Genomic DNA, 20,324 nt, shown 5'->3' with positions numbered 1-20,324 from the left:
TTATATTATTTGTACATAGTGACAGCCTTATCTCTCCCTTTCCAATCATTTGTTGCTGAATGTCTTTTTCACTTATTAGGGCTGAAGTTTTTCCTTTGTGCTCTCTAAGCCTGTGGGCTTCCCTCAGCCACAGCACGGATAGTTCTGTATAATTATTGTCTGATCACTTGCCTATCTCCTTTACTAGCCTGAGAATTCTTTGACGCATAGATTGATTGGTATCTGAATCTATGTTGCTCAGTACTGTCCTTGGGGGCTGTCCTTGGGGGCAGTGATATGCTAGGGGTTCAGAGTAGAGCAGGGTCATCCCAGCTCCCCATGGCAGGGATGGCCATCTCTATTTTCCAGATGGGGAGACTGGTTCAGAGATGCAGTCATTTACCTGAAACCATTGAGTTGGTAACTGGTTTGCCTGGGATTTGAACCAGGTCTGCTGGTTTCAACTCTCTCACCAGGCCCAGGACAAATGCCTGTTGAAGGAAGTCAGGGTCCAGAGTGGATGCTTGGGAATAATAACAGCCACTTATTGAGCTCTGTGCTATGTTACACGAATAATTTACTTTTAATTTTTATTTACTTGTTTTATCTCACCATACCACAGATGTGGTCTATTTCTTTTATTTATTTTTGAAATTAAACATTTCATCATACCATAGTAAAGTTTATATAAATAATTTCATTTAATCCTCCTAACAACACTATAAGATGGGTACAATATTATCTGTCTTTTTCTTTTTCTTCAAGAGACAGGGTCTTGCTCTGTCGCTCAGGCTGGAGTGCAGTAGTATGATCATGGCTCACTGCAGCCTTGGCCTCCTGGCTCAAACAATCCTCCTACCTCAGCCTCCCAAAATACTGGAATTACAGGTGTAAGCCACTGCTCCCAGTTTATTATCTCCTTTTTGAAATGAGCAAAGTGAGACTCAGAGAAGTTAAGCGATTTACCAGAGTAGCTAAAAAGAGGAAAAGCTTGGATTTGAACTCAGATTTAACTCCTAATACTTTTGTTTCAACCATTATTCTGTACTGCTTCTCCAGTGAACTGACAATTGAATGGGTCAGAGGAAGAATCGAGGTGCCTTCCTCAGTCTCCAGGGGATTAGGAAGATCTCAGGGTTTTTTTTTTCTTTCCCTGGAGAGGTTTGAGCATGAGGCTTCTGGTTTTGGTTAACTCAGGAAGTCCTAGCGGTCTCTCCTGCAACACGCTGAGGCCCATTTTACATTCCAGGGCTCCTCCAGCTGTCCTTGGGGGCAGTAATATGCTAGGGGTTCGTAGAAGAGCAGGGTCATCACAGTGGCTACTGTCCTGGGACAGCCCTTATCAATTCAGGCAATTTTGGAGGTAGACTAAGAGTTTTCTTTGGGTCCAAGGAATGAGCAGGCAGCTCTGATTTCTCAGGGATTGTGGGGTCACCGTCTACCCTAGCGACTTCCCCAGACTTGGCAGCAGATGGTCTGTAAGCCTTCACTTTGAGAATTCCCAAGAGACTGTCCCTCAAGGGACAGTCTTTGGCTCCTAGTTTTGTGCTGTATCCTTAAGGGGCTGGGAATAACCAGACCTAAGATTCAGGGGGTCACATTAATGAGTCTGGAATAGAGCTTAAGGGTAGTCGGGGTGGGAGGAAATGTTATACTCTCTGTAGCAACATATGTCCTATAATGCTATGGAATAATAGCTATGTCTTATCCAGGAATCCTAAAATATTACTAGGGGAGATAATTCCATCTCAGACCTGAGCTATATGCTTCCTGCCATATAAGCATTATGGTTAACACTGAGTTCCCTGGAAGCCAGGGCACAAAGGGAACCACAATAGATGTCAGCATTTAACTTCATGAAATTCTTGAAGTCCCATAAGATGTTAACAAGGGTGCCTGGAATAAGCAGTTCCTTAGTCAAATAAACTAGGAAATACTGCATATACTACACTCCATTCTGTTTGAGGATTCCTAATAGCATTAAATAACGAAGGCTCTGACACATCTTGCAGCAAAATTTATTTTTTACTTAGTTTCCCAAGTTTAATTGATCATGGAGCTCCTTTCCCATGGAAAATTTATCGATGTCTAGCAAGAAACCAGCATTTTGAATAGTTCATTTTAGATAATGCTTATTTATAAGTTTTCCTGGTCAGACAAAAAAATTTTTCTTTCCTGATTTTAAATTCTAAGGAAGGGCTAAGTATATCTTGGTTTCCCTGTCAGCTTATTCCTGTTTGACTATGTGAACCTCCCTCTATACCTATAATTTTTTGTCCATACCCATGTCCTCAGGAATTTCTACAGATTTAGGAAGCCAGGGTAAGTTTCCTTGGTGGAAACTCACCTATGGTTATCTAACAAGTTTAGTGAGGTGAGGTCAAAATAAAGCTTTGGAGGTGAGGGTAATTGTGAAGCCCATTAGGAGTTGGCCCAGGAAATCTGGTGAGAAGGTATTATAATGTACAGCAGTCTCTTGAGAGTCTTATCCCAATATGAAGTGGTTTCTATACTTGGAGACAGCTGTGGTTTTAGCCTGTGGACTCTGGCGACCCCTTTCCATATTTCCCTGTTCTCTGCTTTGGGGAAGATGAACTTGAGAGGCAGAAAGGAGGATTACGCCAAGATATGCAATAGTTGGAGACCTATTGGTCATTCTGTACATGGCTTCAGCCTCTGCATTTTAGGGATGAAAAACTGGGGGTCTTGGAACAGGCCAACAGAATAGCAGGTCTTTTCTTGTTTCCTCTGGGCACACAGAGTCCCAATCCCATAGCATCAATACCTGCCTGAAGCATGACTTGTCTCCCTGACTGGATTGGAGCTCCTCAAGAACGGGGGCAGATTCTTATATTTCCGATGCCCCTTCCCCACCACACTAGCTGCTCAAGCTGGGTGCTCATGAGCACATACCCAGCCAGCATGAGCACCTAGCGTGGTGGGGAAGGTACATCAGAAAGTGCCTGATCACTAACATTTATGAGTAGCTCAGGTTTTCTAAAATGTTCCATAGACATAATCTTATTTGGGATTCACAGCAACACTGTGAAACATGTCAGAGATTATCACCCCATTTTATAGCCAAGGAAACAAAGTCTCAAAGAGAGGTGAAGTGATGCATCCAACTTCACACTGTTGGTAAGTAGCTCGTGTTCTATACGCTACATCGCATCTGCTGCCTTTGGAAGGATTCACCCTGAGGTTCAATGTAAGAGGATTCCTAGTCTCGGTAGGGGGCAGGGAACTGTGTCTGGTCTTAGCATCCTGCGATTCTCTCCTCAGTGGAGCCTGCCTCTTTTGACCAGCAGAGGGAAGCATGGAAACACAGAACCTTCCAAAGCCTAGGACTGTTTAGGTTCACCCTCACAGTATGTGATCACAGCCTCAGCAGAATTCTAGGCAAATAATACTGACTGCCATTTAATGCACACCCACTCTGTGCCCAATTACTATAATATATATTATTTATAATCCTTAAAGCAGCTCTCCATGGCAGGGATGGCCATCTCTATTTTCCAGATGGGGAGACTGGCTCAGAGATTTAGTCATTTACCTGAAGCCATTGAGTCGGTAAATGGTTTGCCTGGGATTTGAACCAGGTCTCCTGGTTCCAACTCTCTTAGCAGGCCCAAGACAAATGTCTATTGAAGGAAGTCAGGGAAGGGTCCTCTTCCTTCCCAGACATTCTACTTCTCCCAGCCATCCTACTTCTCCAAGTTGATAGTACACAGGGCTGAGTGCAGCCCCCTAGCTCAAGGAGAAGGTCATGCTGCTCTCCACCCCCTACCTCCCAATTCTGTCACTGCTGCTCAGCGTCTCATACTTTCCTCTCCTTTTTTTTTCTGCACCTGCCTCTAATATTTCTTTTCCATCCAAAGCTGGGACAGGCAGCAGGTGCATGGGGCCAGAGTCTGGAACACTGGACTGGGCTGAATCCGGATCTCTGATCTCTGACCTTGTTGATTATCCTGGTTTTGCTTCTGTTCCCTCTGCTTCCCCAATCTCCTGCATCCAGGTGGTCCTCTATGGCCACTGCCCTAATATAAGCCTCCATCATCTCTTGCCAGCCTTTCTCACTGATCTCCCACCTTCTGGTCCACCTGCATAAAGTAATATTCCTATAATAATCATATTAATGAGGATCTAACTCCTCACGTCAATCCCCACATAGCAGCCAGAGTGGACTTTACTGCCAATGCCTTAATTCCCTTAAAACCTTCTGATGCTCCCCAAGGCTTGTAGGGTAAAGCCCCAACCCTGCTCCATCCCTGCAAGGTTAGGGATGACCTGGGCTGGCCTGCCCCTCCAGCCTCCTCCCTCAGCCTGCCCCATCCTCATGCTTACCACCCCAGGTTTATCCAACAACTGGCCAGCTGTCCTCTGCCTCGATGGCCTGGTTCACCCACACTATGTCCCCTGCTAGGGAGTGCTCATTTGTCTTTCCACACTCATTTCTAATGGCTCCTCTTCTAGGAAGGCTTCCATGACTTTCCTTTCCACCTCAGTTGGAATAAATTTCTTCTCCACTCCCCTCCTCTTAGTCCTAGCACCAAAAATGCATGACTGCCTTGGTCTGTTCTGTGTCTTTCTTTCCACTCATCTGTGAGCTACTGGAGGGCAGGGATCATGTCCAAGATACCTGTGTGTTCCCAGCCCTTGTGTTGGGCTGGCACACAGTAGTAGCTTAATGGGTGAACTTGACCTCAGATGGCTTTACTGCTCAGGCCTGTGGCTTTGGGTTCCTGCTGCTTCAATCTCCTCCTGGGTGATGGGAAAACTTTGCAAAGATGTATGAAGAAAGAACTAGCCTCAGTGTCCCTGCTGGTCAGGCTCCTCCTTCCTCCACAACCCCTCACATAGTTAGGGCACACCTCCTCCCACCCTCCTCACCCTGCCATAGCCTGAGGGAGATCCTGTCTTTGAATTCCACCTTGGTATAAGCTTTGAAGTCTATTCCCTCCTCCCTCCTTCCTCAACCACTTTCCTTTCCAAAAGTCTGCCCACAAGTCTTTATAAAATTTCTGTGCAGCTCCTGGCCTCTTGCATTACTCATCATCTGTTGCTGTCATTTATCAGGAGAGAGGGAGAGGGACAAGATTATGGTGGGCTCTGGCCAGCAGCCCACCATGCAACTGGGCTCCTTCTTTGTTCCCAGGTGGATCGGCAGGTCGAGAAATAATAGACACACACAAGATAGTGAAAGCTGGGTCCAGAGGGGTCACTGCCTTCTGGTCCCATGGTGCCAACAATGCACTGGATATACCCGCATTTATTATTAAGTTTAGTGAGGGTGGGGTAGGTTAGTGAGGGATTTAGGGTCATTTGATTATGAGGTGAGATGGTCACATGGGGATGAAGTAATTCTTTAACACAACATCTGTATGCAGAAGTACAGTATACAGAGATAAGAATTTACAATGTAGTGTGCGCATCAGTAATTTCTAACAGAGCCTTAAAATGGAAAAAGTCTTTTCATAACCTATGATTAGCAAGATATTAATCAGCAGTAACAGTAGCAGCAAAAACTGGTTACGAACAATCCACAGAAATAGGACGTGAAGCTAGACAACTGGTTAGACCGGAAATTCTCAGAAGGGAGTATGCCTTAACCCTAAAGAGGCCTAGAAGAGCCGTGGCAAGAGGAGGGCGTTTATAGCCCTGTCTTATCCATATGGACAGGCACTCCTCATGCATCCGTTTATAGGCTCTCCANCATAACCTATGATTAGCAAGATATTAATCAGCAGTAACAGTAGCAGCAAAACTGGTTACGAACAATCCACAGAAATAGGACGTGAAGCTAGACAACTGGTTAGACCGGAAATTCTCAGAAGGGAGTATGCCTTAACCCTAAAGAGGCCTAGAAGAGCCGTGGCAAGAGGAGGGCGTTTATAGCCCTGTCTTATCCATATGGACAGGCACTCCTCATGCATCCGTTTATAGGCTCTCCACAAGGGTCGCATTCCATTCCCAGAGCTATGAACATCTGCTTTTCTGGGATAGGAATCTTGGTGATGTGAAACCTCCCTGACTGCACATCCGTTCATAGCCTCTCTGCAGGGGGAGCACATCACATGCTGTTGGCTCATTCTGGTACCCCAACCTGGCATTGTCTTTACACAATCCTGCATGCAATTTTGTATTTACAATAATCAGGAGCATTTCATCTTTTATTCTGTAGCAATAGTTTCAGGGGGTCTCCCTACACAAGATGAGGTTGGAGATAGAAGAAGGTGAATAATACCTTTATGTTCCAGGGCTTCCATCTTTTCAGTGAAGTGGAGAGCACTGATAAGCAAATGTGATTCCTCCTCTTCTGCACTTGCTGCTGGAAAGAGGATGAATGATTTACTGTTGGGAATCTCAGTATCTTCCTAAGGGAGGGTCCTCACAGGCAGCTTGCTAGAATAGCCAAGCCCTAGGCTTTTTCTGGGGATCTTGCTTTGGCAGAATCTAATTCACATTTTCTGCCCTTGTTGTGTCCTCTCCCACTCACAGACACGTTTGTACTATGTATGGTTTGATTGTTTTACTATAGGCACTAACCATGTTGTAGAGGGACCCATTTCACAATCCATCTGTGCTGATTTTAACTGCCTGACTTCGTTTAGGAGTTTTGATCACTGAAGAAACCATCACCCACTTCTGGGTGTGTCTGGCAGAGCTCTAGTCTGTACCAATGCCAATTCCAGATACTCATTCCAAAATCTGCAAACTTCTGTATCCTTTCTTGTAGTGACGCTCCCTTGAGCATCACAGATTTTACACATTTGTTAGGTTTAAAGGAAGCATGTGCACCCTGTGGAAACAGAAACTCTGAAGAGTTCCAGTTGCCCTATGTTACTCCATCGCCCACACAGTCAAATGCCTGGTGCATAGAGTAGTGAGTTCACTGTGTACTGGGAGTGTCAGGTAGGCAAAATGTCATTGCTGTCCTGGGTTCCCCAGAGATTTCCAGCCTCTAGGATCACTCTGCCATTTGGTACTCAGAATCATCTGGGATCTTATTCCACACATGGTGGGAAGACTAGCACAACCCTCACAATCAATATTTTCAGAGATTCTCAGAGGTTTGTGTTTCTCCTGGTGATCTTTTGCTTTTTTGTAGTGCGTTTAAACATGCCTGCAAATTCTTTGATACCCTTTCTATCAAGAGATGGAGTTTAATTCTCCTCCCCTTGAATCTGGACTGGATCTCATAATTTGCTTCTAATAAATGGAAGGCAGAGGAAGTGATGCTGCTTGACTCTTGAGATTAGTCAAAAAAGATGATTGAACATCTGTTAGGCTCTCTCTCTTTGGATGCTTGCTTTGGAACCCAGCTGCCATGCCGTAAGGAAGCCCAGACCACATGGGGAAGCCTTGTGTAGGTGCTCTGGCCAATGGCTGCAGGTGAGATCACAGGTAACCTGTGAGCTACATGTAAGCAAGGGAACTTTTGAGAGGACACCATCTCCAGCCACCATCTAACTGCAAACTCTCTATATCCTGGGAGTCTTTTACTCTTCTTTTGCTGCTTGGTTCCATACACATCATTTCCCCACTTTTTTGCTCTGGCAAAGCATCACCAATGCAAGGTGAGTGTCTACAGTGGGTGATGTTGAAGATCTGGAGCCAGGCGGGGGTGGGGTGGTTGCAGCAAAGGCCTGAACAAATGAGAATTTAAATTTGAGTATTACTCTTAACTTGAATGAAAATTCATAGGCACTCTGCATCACAGGTAATTCTTGCAGGTCCTGTCCACCCTTGGGTGGCAGCTTTCTGCCACCATCTTGGGCCCCTCTTTCACCTGTTCCCTTTAATCCTCTTCTCCTTTGTCAGTTGTGTTAATTTTTATTTTCATATGCAGAGTCATCCAATGTTAGATTCTTAGTCCATAAACTTAGGGCTGTAAGAAACGAAATGTTATCTCTCCACGTTTAAACTCATCTTCTTTTCCCAACTCCCTTTCAATAGGTGACAGAAACAAATTTCAGTCACTCTCTAGGGCACTGGTCTCTTTCCAAGTTGATTCTAGGTTCTATGCATCTAGCTCTGGTCTGAGTCAGCAGATTAGCGTTCTAACCCAGCACCAATATTAATTTGCTGTGTGACCCTGGCAAGTCCCTTCCCTTGACTCTCAGTTTCCTTACCTGTGATAGATACTATCAGCATGGTATAGATATTCTTATCTATATAATGAAAGGATTGGACTAGATGACCTGTCTCTAGGGGGAAGGGTAGAGGGGCAGGACTTGCGTCAGGAATAAAGGTTCTCGTGCCCTTTGTTCAGGTGTGCTCTCATGGCAACTGGCCAAGGAGGCACCCCTCCGCGCAGAAGTAAAATTGCTTTGCTAAGAATCCTTTGTTTGAGTGTTCAGTTTCCTCAGGATTTTGAGCATTATTCCTAACCTAGGGATTGCGATGATCAAGAGAGGCCTGTGGGGGCTCTTAGGAGGGAGGGGTTCACTCTGCTTTGGGTGGAGGTGGACTGGGAAGGCTTCCCAGGCTGGGCCTTGAAGGATGAAGAGGAGCCCCTGATGGAGGCTCAGACTCTCCGTCACTGGTCGCTGGGCTGAGCTTTTCACCCAGGTTCGATCGTGGCAGGCCAGGTCTCACTAATAGCTGAGCAGGCAGGCCTCCATGACAACTGTTTCAGCACTGACCGAGTGGTTAAGTTAAATATTAAAAGCTGATAGAGCCAGTGCCTTCATACCAAGGCTGGAATGTAACAAAAGCCCACAAAGAGTTTTGCCTAGGCCTTCCCTGGACCTTGAAGCATCACAAGATAATGAAGGACTTCTTCACAGGACCTGTTTAGGATTCAACAAGTTTTATTAGGGGTCTGAAGGAACTCCCCAGACCGCCGCAAACAAGCTTTATTGGGGACTAAAGGAACTCGCCAAACTTCCATGATTTAACAGGAGACATAAGGGTAAATAACCTGGCACCTGGACCCATTAGATTAAGTAAATTTACTGAGGCTCCAGAGGAAGGTCTTCAGGACTCAGATTTCAGTTATAGATTAGAAGAAGTTAATCACTTATGTCTTTAGATGAATGCACACTTACATGTAGACATATAGCTTAGAAGGTATATGAGCTTTGGAAAACTTTGTAATTTTGAGTTGGTCTGGTGATATTTTCCTGGTCTTCTCCCTGCACTCAGTTGCAGAAATAAACTCCCTTCTTTCCCAGTTCACCTGCATCTTGTTATTGGGCCATGAGAATAAGCAGCCCAACCCTTGGTTCAGTCTGGGAACACTACGAGAGTCCTCACAGGCTCTGCCTGTCTGCTAAGGGTGGCTTCTCTTCTCCTGGATGCGGCCAGTCCCCAGCGTCTACCCTACTCTGTGTCCCTTCTCTTGATTGTTTCCCCCTAGGCTTCTCTGGCTGGCCACCATTTCCTAGTCACTTCTCCCACTCAGAGAAGCTTCCCCTCTGCCCAAGACCTGTCTCCTTCCACCCTGAGGAGCATTCTCAGAGCCCAGTCCTCACCTACCCCACTCTCCTACCTCTGCTCCACCTGGGCCTGGCTAGTTTTGCATCATAGTTCTCCTGTTCTCCTGCATATTGGGACCTGGATCCATCTCTTATTTTCACCTCCGTCCTGTACTCACCACCTTATTCCTTTCGGCATGTAAAAATGCTCTGGTCTCTCCATTTTTAAAGTAGAGAGGCCTTCCCTGGACCCTTGGTGCCCCTCAGTTACTCCCCTTCACAGCCATACTCAGAAGAGTTTGTTGTTGATGTTCACATTTCTTACTGTTCACATTCCCTACCTCCCACTCACATTCCTTACCACTGTTCACATTCCTTACCTCCCACTCACTCCTCTATCCACTCACTCCTCTATCCACTGTTTTCTAATTTCTGGCCCCAGAGTCATTCCACTGGTGTGGTTCTGATCCAGATCGCCAAAAGAGCCCCACTCCTCCTGCTTAACAGTGTTTGTGTTAAGTGAAAACAACTGCTTAATATAAATAAGCAGTTGGTCACAGCAAACAAGGCTCTGAGCACAGCCCTTTTTCTAAGGGTACTCAGCTTCTGTCATGAAGTCTGAGGGCCAGGCAGTGTGTCCTGACCACGAAAAGAGAGCTGTTCCCAGGGTGGGGTGGGAGACCAAACAGAGAGACAAAGGTACTTAGCAAGCCTTTGCAGTTTTGAAATTCATCCTAAGCCTGATTGATAATTGCTTGAGCTGCCAAAGGGCAGGGGCAGAACCCACAGGATAGTATTACTGTAACCTGAGCTCTGTTAACTTGATCACATGCCCTGACCTGCACCTGTGCCAGCAATTCTTGGTTGTCCTTGCGGGAGATTGTGTCACCTGCCACCGTCTGGCCCAAAAGTGAGTCCTGTTCCCTGAACTAGAGAGGAAGGAGCTTCTAAAAGCATTGACTTAGTTGCCTTCCTCTCCCCTACTGATGGGAGCCCAGGCCCCTGCTTGCTATGAGATAGTGGGGAGCTCACTCATAGCTCGGAGATACCTCCCTGGCAGGTTGGTTGTGTAATGGTCATGGCATGCTGAGAGTTTTTAAACTGCTAGCTCCTGTTCTCTTCTCCCTTCTGTGTCTCCAGGCAGTGTGGCATGTTGACATTTTTCTTTCATTGCATCTGATAACAAGCCTGATATATTTTTGATGAATCCCTACAGTTGGCTGAGCTCTGTTTTGTAGTTCAGGGAAACCCAATGGAATTTCCACTAATGTGCCCAGAGCACCTTCTATCTATGCACTTGCAAATTAGATGATAGCATTTAATCTTCACGAGAACCCTGGTTGGAATGGGTGGTATGTTTTGGAAGTGGCGTGGGGAATACCTAGAGCACTTGTTTTCTACATTTTTATAACAAGTACTATGCTTTTCTTAAATTGTATTTCTGAGGGATGTATTGGTGGGAGGCTCTTGAAGATTAATGGGGGTGGGCTGACACACCATGACTGTATGCATCTGTAGCCCTTTTCTGCTACTCTCCCCTTACTCAGCTGAGTCCAACATTGCCCCTCACCCTCCACCCCCTTCACCAGGGGTCCTATCATCTTTGCCCCACCTTTCTGTGTTTGTTTTTCTGACTTTTCTTGCTTTCTTTTGGATTGATTGAAATATTTTCTCAATCCATTTAATATGTACAAGTTTGAAAGTTTCAAAATCATACTTTCAAGTGGCTACTTAGGAGTTTTAACGTGCATACCTCACATATCAAAGTCTAAAGTTAAAGTTTACTTAGTTAGATAAATTAAATAAATTAAATTTGAATTATTTATACTTTGTTCCCTTCTGGAAATTCAAGGACCTTTGAACGCTTTAACTCTCCCCCTATATAAGATTACTGTTGGCTATTTTAGTTCTCTCTTGAAAAAAAATTCCACAGACCTTATTATTGTTGTTTTACACAGTCAGTGTTTATTTAAATTTACCTGTGCATTTGCCACTTTCTCTACTCACCATTGCAATTCAGACTTTCCTTTCTGGGACTGGCTTTCTTTTTTGAATTATATTCTTTAGACTTTTCTTTGGTGAGGGTCTGTTGGTGACAAACTCTCAGCTTAATGTTTACCTGAAAATGTCTTTGTTTCTTCCTTATTCTTGAAAGATAATTTTTCTCCGTATACAAATCTAGGCTGACAGTTACTTTCTTTTAGACTTTGAAGTTATTCTACATCTTCTGGTTACACTGTTGCTGTTGATAAGAAAGTCACTAGTCTAATTGTTCTTCCTTTGGCTACGCCCAGTGGCTCATGTCTTTAATTGCAGCACTTTGGGAGGCCAAAGTTGGAGGATTGCTTGAGCCCAGGAGTTTGAGACCAGCCTGGCAACATAGCGAGACCTTGTCTCTACAAAAAATAGGGAAAGAAGTCAGGCTGGTACCTGTAGTCCCATCTGCTCAGGAAGGCCGAGGTGGGAGGATCGTTTGAGCCTGGAAGGTCAAGACTGCAGTGAGCTGTGATCATACCACTGCACTCCAGCCTGGGTAACAGAGTAAGATCCTGTCTCCAGAAAAATTTGTTCTTCTTTTATCGGTGATCATCTTTTGTTCTTCAGACTCACTATGATGTATTGAGATGTGGATTTCTTTTTCGATTTAATTCATTTAGAATTTATTAAAGCCTTGAATCTGAAGATTGTTGTCTTTTATTAGTTCTGAAAATTCTCACTATTTCTTCAAGTTGTCTCTTTTCCTTTCACTCTCTCCACTTATTCTAGAACTCTGATCAAATGTAGATTAGCTCTTTTCACTTTTTCTGCATGCATATTAGTTAATTTCCTGCATTAAGAAAACCTCTGTGCTATATTATAGAACATTTTCTTATATTTCTCTTCTAGTTTATAATTATCCCTTTAGCTTACTTTTATCTGTTATTAAAATTATCAATTCAATTTTTAATTTTAATTGGCATGTTTTCATTTTAGAAGTTGTATTTGATTCCTTTTCAAATATGCATTGATATTCTTTAGTGTCTTGCTCCTTACTATTAAATAAAATTTATAGGAGGCTGTTGATTTGGACTGAGCTCCTACCCTAGGTTCAATAGACAAAAGCAAATGGATTTATTTATGCTGAAGTTCCATGTTACCAAGCTAAAACCAAGCTATTTGTCTGACCATCCAATAAATCAGGAGAGAGGTACTATAATAGCTAAATTCCAAAGAGGTCGGTTTTAGCCGATGTAACAAGGAAGTTCCCTTATGCTAATTGGGAAATTCCATGTAGAATTGTGTGGTTCTGACTCAATGGTTCAAGAAGGGAGGCTGTAATGGTGCTGGGAGAGGAAGTCTCTCTGTAGCTGGTCCTGGAGGATGAATAAGAAGGGAGGGATGACAGCATGAGTCAGGGCACAGAGACTGGAAGGAGCCTGAGGAAAGGGGAAGAGAAGGCAGCCTTGTTGAGCAGAGGGCTTAAATCACTCCCTTGGACACATGCTTAGAGGTGAGATGGGGCTGGACTGTCAGGCGGGAGAGGCCACACTGGGTGGGAAGTTTTGCTTTGTTTTGTTTGAGAAAATGTTGGGAAAGGTATTATTCTGAGGAGCACCTAACATCTGTGGATAGACCTTGGGCAAGTCTCTGCTGCTCTGGTGTTCTGACAACCACCCATGGCTGTATGGGTTGCTTCCTGGTCACGTCTGATGTTGAGAAGTAGTGGAAGGCTGAGAAAGGTTCCTGCCATCAGCAACGAAGCCAGGAGCACAGCCACATGGCCATGGTAGAGGAAGGTGTCCTGAGGTGGGAGCAGCTGGCCTTTTACCCGAGCTATTGCAAGAGCAGCTGGAAGTCAGGCTCCTCAAGTTGTATCCCAGAAGGTCAAGCTGAGGTGCTGAATCCAAACAGAGTGGCCCATCCAAGAGGTACAGGAGCTGAACTGAGAGGGAGAGAGGAACTAGGAAAGATAAATGTGAGGGGAGCAGGCCAGCAGGAAAGGGTGGGCTCCACAGTACAGGCCTGCTTGGGTGACAAAGGTCCATTTAAAGAAGTAGCAATGGGATGGAGCAGAGAAAGCCAGGAGACCCAAGGAAGGTGAGGGATTTTGCAACACGAAGATTGGGTGGGCTATATCCTGAGCAATGATAGAGGAATGGTTTTGTAAAGCAGAGGGATGAAGGCAAAGATCCTCTTTGACTTCCTTTCATCTTCTCTGTCCAGAATTGGGCTTTAATTTGGAATGGATCCAATGGACTTAGTAGAGAGGCAAGTAGAGTTCTGATGAACCAGGAGGTTGCCCCAGGTCTCTGTAGTCTGCCCTTATAAGCACATGGAAGACCTGCTCAATACATTGTCAGTAATGCAAAGCTGGAGTTGAGGGGGAGATGAGAATTAATGTGATGGGTGACCAAATGTGGCCTCAAAGAGGTAATGAGCTTGGGAATCTGAGACAGGAGGATCACTTGAGTCCAGGAGTTTGAGGTTGCAGTGAGCTATGATCACATCACTGCACTCCTCCAGCCTGGGCGACAGAGTGAGACCCTGTCTCTATTAAAAATGAAGAGTTGAGAGACCAGAAAGAAGAGCTAACCTAATAGTTGAAAAATTCACCGTATTATGGGATGGAACAGACATGGTTTGTCAACAACACACATGAACAAAGTTGAGACAGGCTTAACTCAGAAAAAGCTAAGGCAGAATTCAGCCAGGGACAGAATTTAAAGAAAGATCTTTCCTTCAGTTTCTAGCCCAGTGCTGTGGTCATTCAAATTCAAACCCGTGAGTACTAACACCATGGCAGGCCTGACAGTCCTGTGATCTTTTGTTGTCTGTCTCCCACCTTCCCTACCCACCTCAGTGATTACATACACAGCAGATTAGGATATAATGAGCCTAAGGGTGGATGCTGCTTATCCAGTTGTTAATCTTTCAGAAATAACTCCAAAGCAGTGGGGAGGAGGTAAATGGCTGGTGTCAGAAGTCAAAGGATCAAGCTGTTTTTCCTCCTGCTCCATCTCATTCCTAACGTGCTTGAGTGTTGGAGTTTAGTCAGGTTGGTGGGAAAAATTTTAAAGATAATTATAAGAAATAGGCACAAACCTCCTTGGAAGACTGTGGGGGTTGCATAAGCTCCAGTAATAGATCTGGCTGAAGGCAGTCTAATCCTTACCTTGAGTAAATAACTTAAAGTAGATACACAGGAATGTAAGGGAGTTTATCTAAATAACTTCTTTACTCATGTGGTCCTAAAACTAATCTTTGATCATTTGCAGGCAGGATGGCTCTCTTAGCGGGAAGGACGACCAGGTTAATTACTCTTTAATGGTGTTGACTCAAAGCCTTTGTCATTTAATGTGTGGTGAATAAATGCTGGCAGGGTCAGCGAGTCAGAGCCAAGGCTGCAACTCTTTACAGCACCCTCTTTGGTGTCTGTAAGTGGCCTGGACCCTCAGCTGGACTGACAGGCAAAATATCTGTGTCAGTGTACATTATTCACCTGCTGTTGGGTTAGGGTCTGCAGGACAGATCCCCGCATTGGTTTGCCTGCTCATGAAGTACCTGCCTATAAGGGTAGTGCCTCCCTCAAGCAGATGTGCTTTCCCCAACTAGTGCGATATAGGGCAAAGCAATGTTGGTATAAATGCTCTGCAAATGAGATGCTTCTGTGTGTGTGTGTGTATGTGTGTGCGCACGCGCACGTGAGTGTGTGTGTCTGCATGTGAGAGAGACTGGAGATACCTGGGGGTGACTAAAGGAGACTCTTACATCTTCCGGGGGCACTCATCAGTTGCCTGAAAGGGGAGATGGGACAAAGTTAGGTCCCCAGGCTGGTGGGCAACTTTACATTTATCAGGTGTAAAATGATCGATGAAAACTAAACTCTTCTGAGAAAGAAGCCAAAGCTGTGAGTCTCAGTGTCCCCTTCAGCTCCTGTGGGGAAACAGACCTCCCATGCCCTGAAGTGCCAGGGCAGAGTCTCTAGTGAGCTCTGACTTCTTGTAAACATGGGGAACACAAGGAAGACATCTTTCCTGTTCCTCCTCCTCTGCCTCTCTCTCTCTTGCCACTCTGCCTCCTCTTCACAGGAGCGCACCCATCTTCATGGCTTTCATCACCTTATTGGTTATGGCCCCTATGGCTGATATCCCTGCTGTCTTGTGTAGCTGCCATTCTTCCTTCTTGGGATTTCTGTGCACATTGCTCTTTCTCTGGTTGGATATAATCTTGGTGGAACCATTCATCATGATGCCTACCCCTGGTGAAGGGACGAACATGTGACTTCTCCAGTTAGACCAGTCATGTGTGTTCTTTTTGGAACCTGAATTTAGAGATGGTTCTTCCTGGAAGCAGTGTCCAAATGAGACTGACCCCGATTCTGCCTGTCTGGAGCCCCAGAGCTCCCTTGATTCTTCAGATTTCTGAACTAATACAGTTTCTAAAACTATTGCTGCTCCAGGCTCTATCTGTGTAAAGACCTGAGTAATGTATATCTCCACATGGACAACTCACAGCCACCTGGAACTTACTAGGCCCATACTGATCTTATCATCTCTCATCCCTGGACTTGCTTCTCTTCCAGCCTTCTCTGTCTCAGAGAAAAGCACCGCCATCAACTCAGATGTTCAAGCTGACAATCTTGAAAACATCTGTGCTTCCTTATTCCAAAATTGACCACATAGTTGGAAGTAAAGTACTCCTCAGCAAATGTAAAAGAATAGAAATTTTAACAAACTGTCTCTCAAACCACAGTGCAATCAAACTAGAACTCAGAAGTAAGAAACTCACTCAAAACTGCTCAACTACATGGAAACTGAACAACCTGCTCCTGAATGACTACTGGGTACATAACGAAATGAAGGCAGAAATAAAGATGTTCTTTGAAACAAATGAGAACAAAGACACAACCTACGAGAATCACTGGGACACATTTAAAGCAGTGTGTAGAGGGAAATTTATAGCACTAAATGCCCACAAGAGAAAGCAGGAAAGATCTAAAATTGATACCCTAACATCACAATGAAAAGAATTAGAGAAGCAAGAGCAAACACATTCAAAAGCTAGCAGAAGGCAAGAAATAACTAAGATCAGAGCAGAACTGAAGGAGATGAGACACAAAAAACCCTCCAAAAATCAATGAATCCAGGAGCTGGTTTTTTGAAAAGATCAACAAAATTGATTGACTGCTAGCAAGACTAATAAGAGAAGAGAGAAGAATCAAATAGATGCAATAAAAAATTATAAAGGGGATATCACCACCAATCACACAGAAATACAAACTACCATCAGAGAATACTATAAACACCTCTATGCAAATAAACTAGAAAACCTAGAAGAAATGGATAAATTCCTAGACACATACACCCTCCCAAAACTAAACCAGGAAGAAGCTGAATCCCTGAATAGACCAATAGCAGGCTCTGAAATTGAGGCAATAATTAATAGCCTACCAACCAAAAAAAGCCCAGGACCAGATGGATTCACAGCCGAATTCTACCAGAGGAACAAGGAGAGGCTGGTACCATTCCTTCTGAAACTATTCCAATCAATAGGAAAAGAGAGAATCCTCCCTAATTCATTTTATGTTGCCACCATCATCCTGATACCAAAGCCTGGCAGAGACACAACAAAAAAAAAAAGAGAATTTTAGACCAATATCCCTGATGAACATCAATGCAAAAATCCTCAATAAAATACTGGCAAACTGAATCCAGCAGCACATCAAAAAGCTTATCCACCATGATCAAGTGGGCTTCATCCCTGGGATGCAAGGCTGGTTCAACATACACAAATCAATAAACGTAATCCAGCATATAAACAGAACCAAAGACAAGAACCACATGATTATCTCAATAGATGCAGAAAAGGCTTTTGACAAAATTCAACAGCCCTTCATGCTAAAAACGCTCAATAAATTCGGTATTGATGGAACGTACCTCAAAATAATAAGAGCTATTTATGACAAACCCACAGCTAATATCATACTGAATGGGCAAAAACTGGAAAAATTCCCTTTGAAAACTGGCACAAGACAGGGATGCCCTCTCTCACCACTCCTATTCAACATAGTGTTGGAAGTTCTGGCTAGGGCAATCAGGCAAGAGAAAGAAATCAAGGGTATCCAGTTAGGAAAAGAAGAAGTCAAATTGTCCCTGTTTGCAGATGACATGATTGTATATTTAGAAAACCCCATCGTCTCAGCCCAAAATCTCCTTAAGCTGATAAGCAACTTCAGCAAAGTCTCAGGATACAAAATTAATGTGCAAAAATCACAAGCATTCTTATACACCAGTAACAGACAAGCAGAGAGCCAAATCAGGAATGAACTTCCATTCACAATTGCTTCAAAGAGAATAAAATACCTAGGAATCCAGCTTACAAGGGATGTAAAGGACCTCTTCAAGGAGAACTACAAACCACTGCTCAGTGAAATCAAAGAGGACACAAACAAATGGAAGAACATACCATGCTCATGGATAGGAAGAATCAATATCGTGAAAATGGCCATACTGCCCAAGGTTATTTATAGATTCAATGCCATCCCCATCAAGCTACCAATGAGTTTCTTCACAGAATTGGAAAAAACTGCTTTAAAGTTCATATGGAACCAAAAAAGAGCCCGCATTGCCAAGACAATCCTAAGTCAAAAGGACAAAGCTGGAGGCGTCACGCTACCTGACTTCAAACTATACTACAAGGCTACAGTAACCAAAACAGCATGGTACTGGTACCAAAACAGAGATATAGACCAATGGAACAGAACAGAGTCCTCAGAAATAATACCACACATCTACAGCCATCTGATCTTTGACAAACCTGAGAGAAACAAGAAATGGGGAAAGGATTCCCTATTTAATAAATGGTGCTGGGAAAATTGGCTAGCCATAAGTAGAAAGCTGAAACTGGATCCTTTCCTTACCCCTTATACGAAGATTAATTCAAGATGGATTAGAGACTTAAATGTTAGACCTAATACCATAAAAACCCTAGAAGAAAATCTAGGTAGTACCATTCAGGACATAGGCATGGGCAAGGACTTCATGTCTAAAACACCAAAAGCAACGGCAGCAAAAGCCAAAATTGACAAATGGGATCTAATTAAACTAAAGAGCTTCTGCACAGCAAAAGAAACTACCATCAGAGTGAACAGGCAACCTACAGAATGGGAGAAAATTTTTGCAATCTACTCATCTGACAAAGGGCTAATATCCAGAATCTACAAAGAACTCAAACAAATATACAAGAAAAAAACAAACAACCCCATCAAAAAGTGGGCAAAGGATATGAACAGACATTTCTCAAAAGAAGACATTCATACAGCCAACAGACACATGAAAAAATGCTCATCATCACTCGCCATCAGAGAAATGCAAATCAAAACCACAATGAGATACCATCTCACACCAGTTAGAGTGGCAATCATTAAAAAGTCAGGAAACAACAGGTGCTGGAGAGGATGTGGAGAAATAGAGACACTTTTACACTGTTGGTGGGACTGTAAATTAGTTCAACCATTGTGGAAAACAGTGTGTGGCGATTCCTCAAGGATCTAGAACTAGAAATACCATTTGACCCAGCCATCCCATTACTAAGTATATACCCAAAGGATTATAAATCGTGCTGCTATAAAGACACATGCACACGTATGTTTATTGCGGCACTGTTCACAGTAGTAAAGACTTGGAACCAACCCAAATGTCCATCAATGAGAGCCTGGATTAAGAAAATGTGGCACATATACACCATGGAATACTATGCAGCCATAAAGAAGGATGAGTTCATGAACTTTGTAGGGACATGGATGCAGCTGGAAACCATCATTCTCAGCAAACTATTGCAAGAACAGAAAACCAAACACTGCATGTTCTCACCCATAGGTGGGAATTGAACAGTGAGAACACTTGGACACAGGAAGGGGAACATCACACACCAGGGCCTGTCCTGGGGTGGGGGGAGGGAGGAGGGATAGCTTTAGGAGATATACCTAATGTAAATAATGAGTTAATGGGTGCAGCACACCAACACGGCACATGTATACATATGTAACAAACCTGCACATTGTGCACATGTACCCTAGAACTTAAAGTATTACTAAAACAAAACAAAAAACAAAAAAACAAAACAAAAAAAATCCATGTTTCTTTCCTTTTTATTCCATCTTCTGCCTTGAATCAGTCATTCAAACTGATGTTTCTTCTTTCTTAATATTTAGTATGGACTCTCAAAATCCTATCTCTACCCTCAACCACAAACTGTGAATGTCCATACCTGTTAATATAGCTTGGATATTTGTTCCCGCACAAATCTCATGTTGAGATATAATCCTAATGTTGGAGACGGGGCCTGGTGGGAGATGTTTGGATCATGCAGGAGGGTCCCTCATGGCTTGGTACTGTCCTTGAGATAGTGAGTACTCCCAAGGTCTGGTCATTTAAAAGTGGGTGGTACCTCCTTTCTCTCTGTCTCTCTCTCTCTCTCTTTTGAGACAGAGTCTCACTCTGTCTTCCAGGCTGGAGTACACTGGCATGATCTCAGATCACTGCAACCTCTGCCTCTTGGGTTCAAATGATTCTCCTGCCTCAGCCTCCAGAGTAGCTGGGATTACAGGTGCCCACCACCAAACCTGGCTAATTTTTGTATTTTTAGTAGAGACGGAGTTTCACCATGTTGGCCAGGCTGATCTTGAACTCCTGACCTCAGGTAATCAACCCCCCTTGGCCTCCCAAAGTGTTGGGATTACAGGCGTGAGCCACCACACCTGGCCCCATTCCCTCTCTTTTGCTCCTGCTTTCACCGTGTGATGTGCCTGTGCCTCCTTCACCTTAGGCTGTGAGTAAAAAGCTCCCTGAAGCTTCACCAGAAGCCAAGCAGATGCCAGCACCATGTGTGGTATAAAGTCTTCAGAATGATGATCCAATGAAAACTCTTTTATTTATAAATTACCCA

This window comes from Rhinopithecus bieti, unplaced genomic scaffold (assembly GCF_001698545.2).
Source record: "Rhinopithecus bieti isolate Rb0 unplaced genomic scaffold, ASM169854v2 scaffold_12155, whole genome shotgun sequence".
NCBI lineage: Eukaryota > Metazoa > Chordata > Mammalia > Primates > Cercopithecidae > Rhinopithecus > Rhinopithecus bieti.
Note: the sequence above shows the minus strand (reverse complement) of the source record.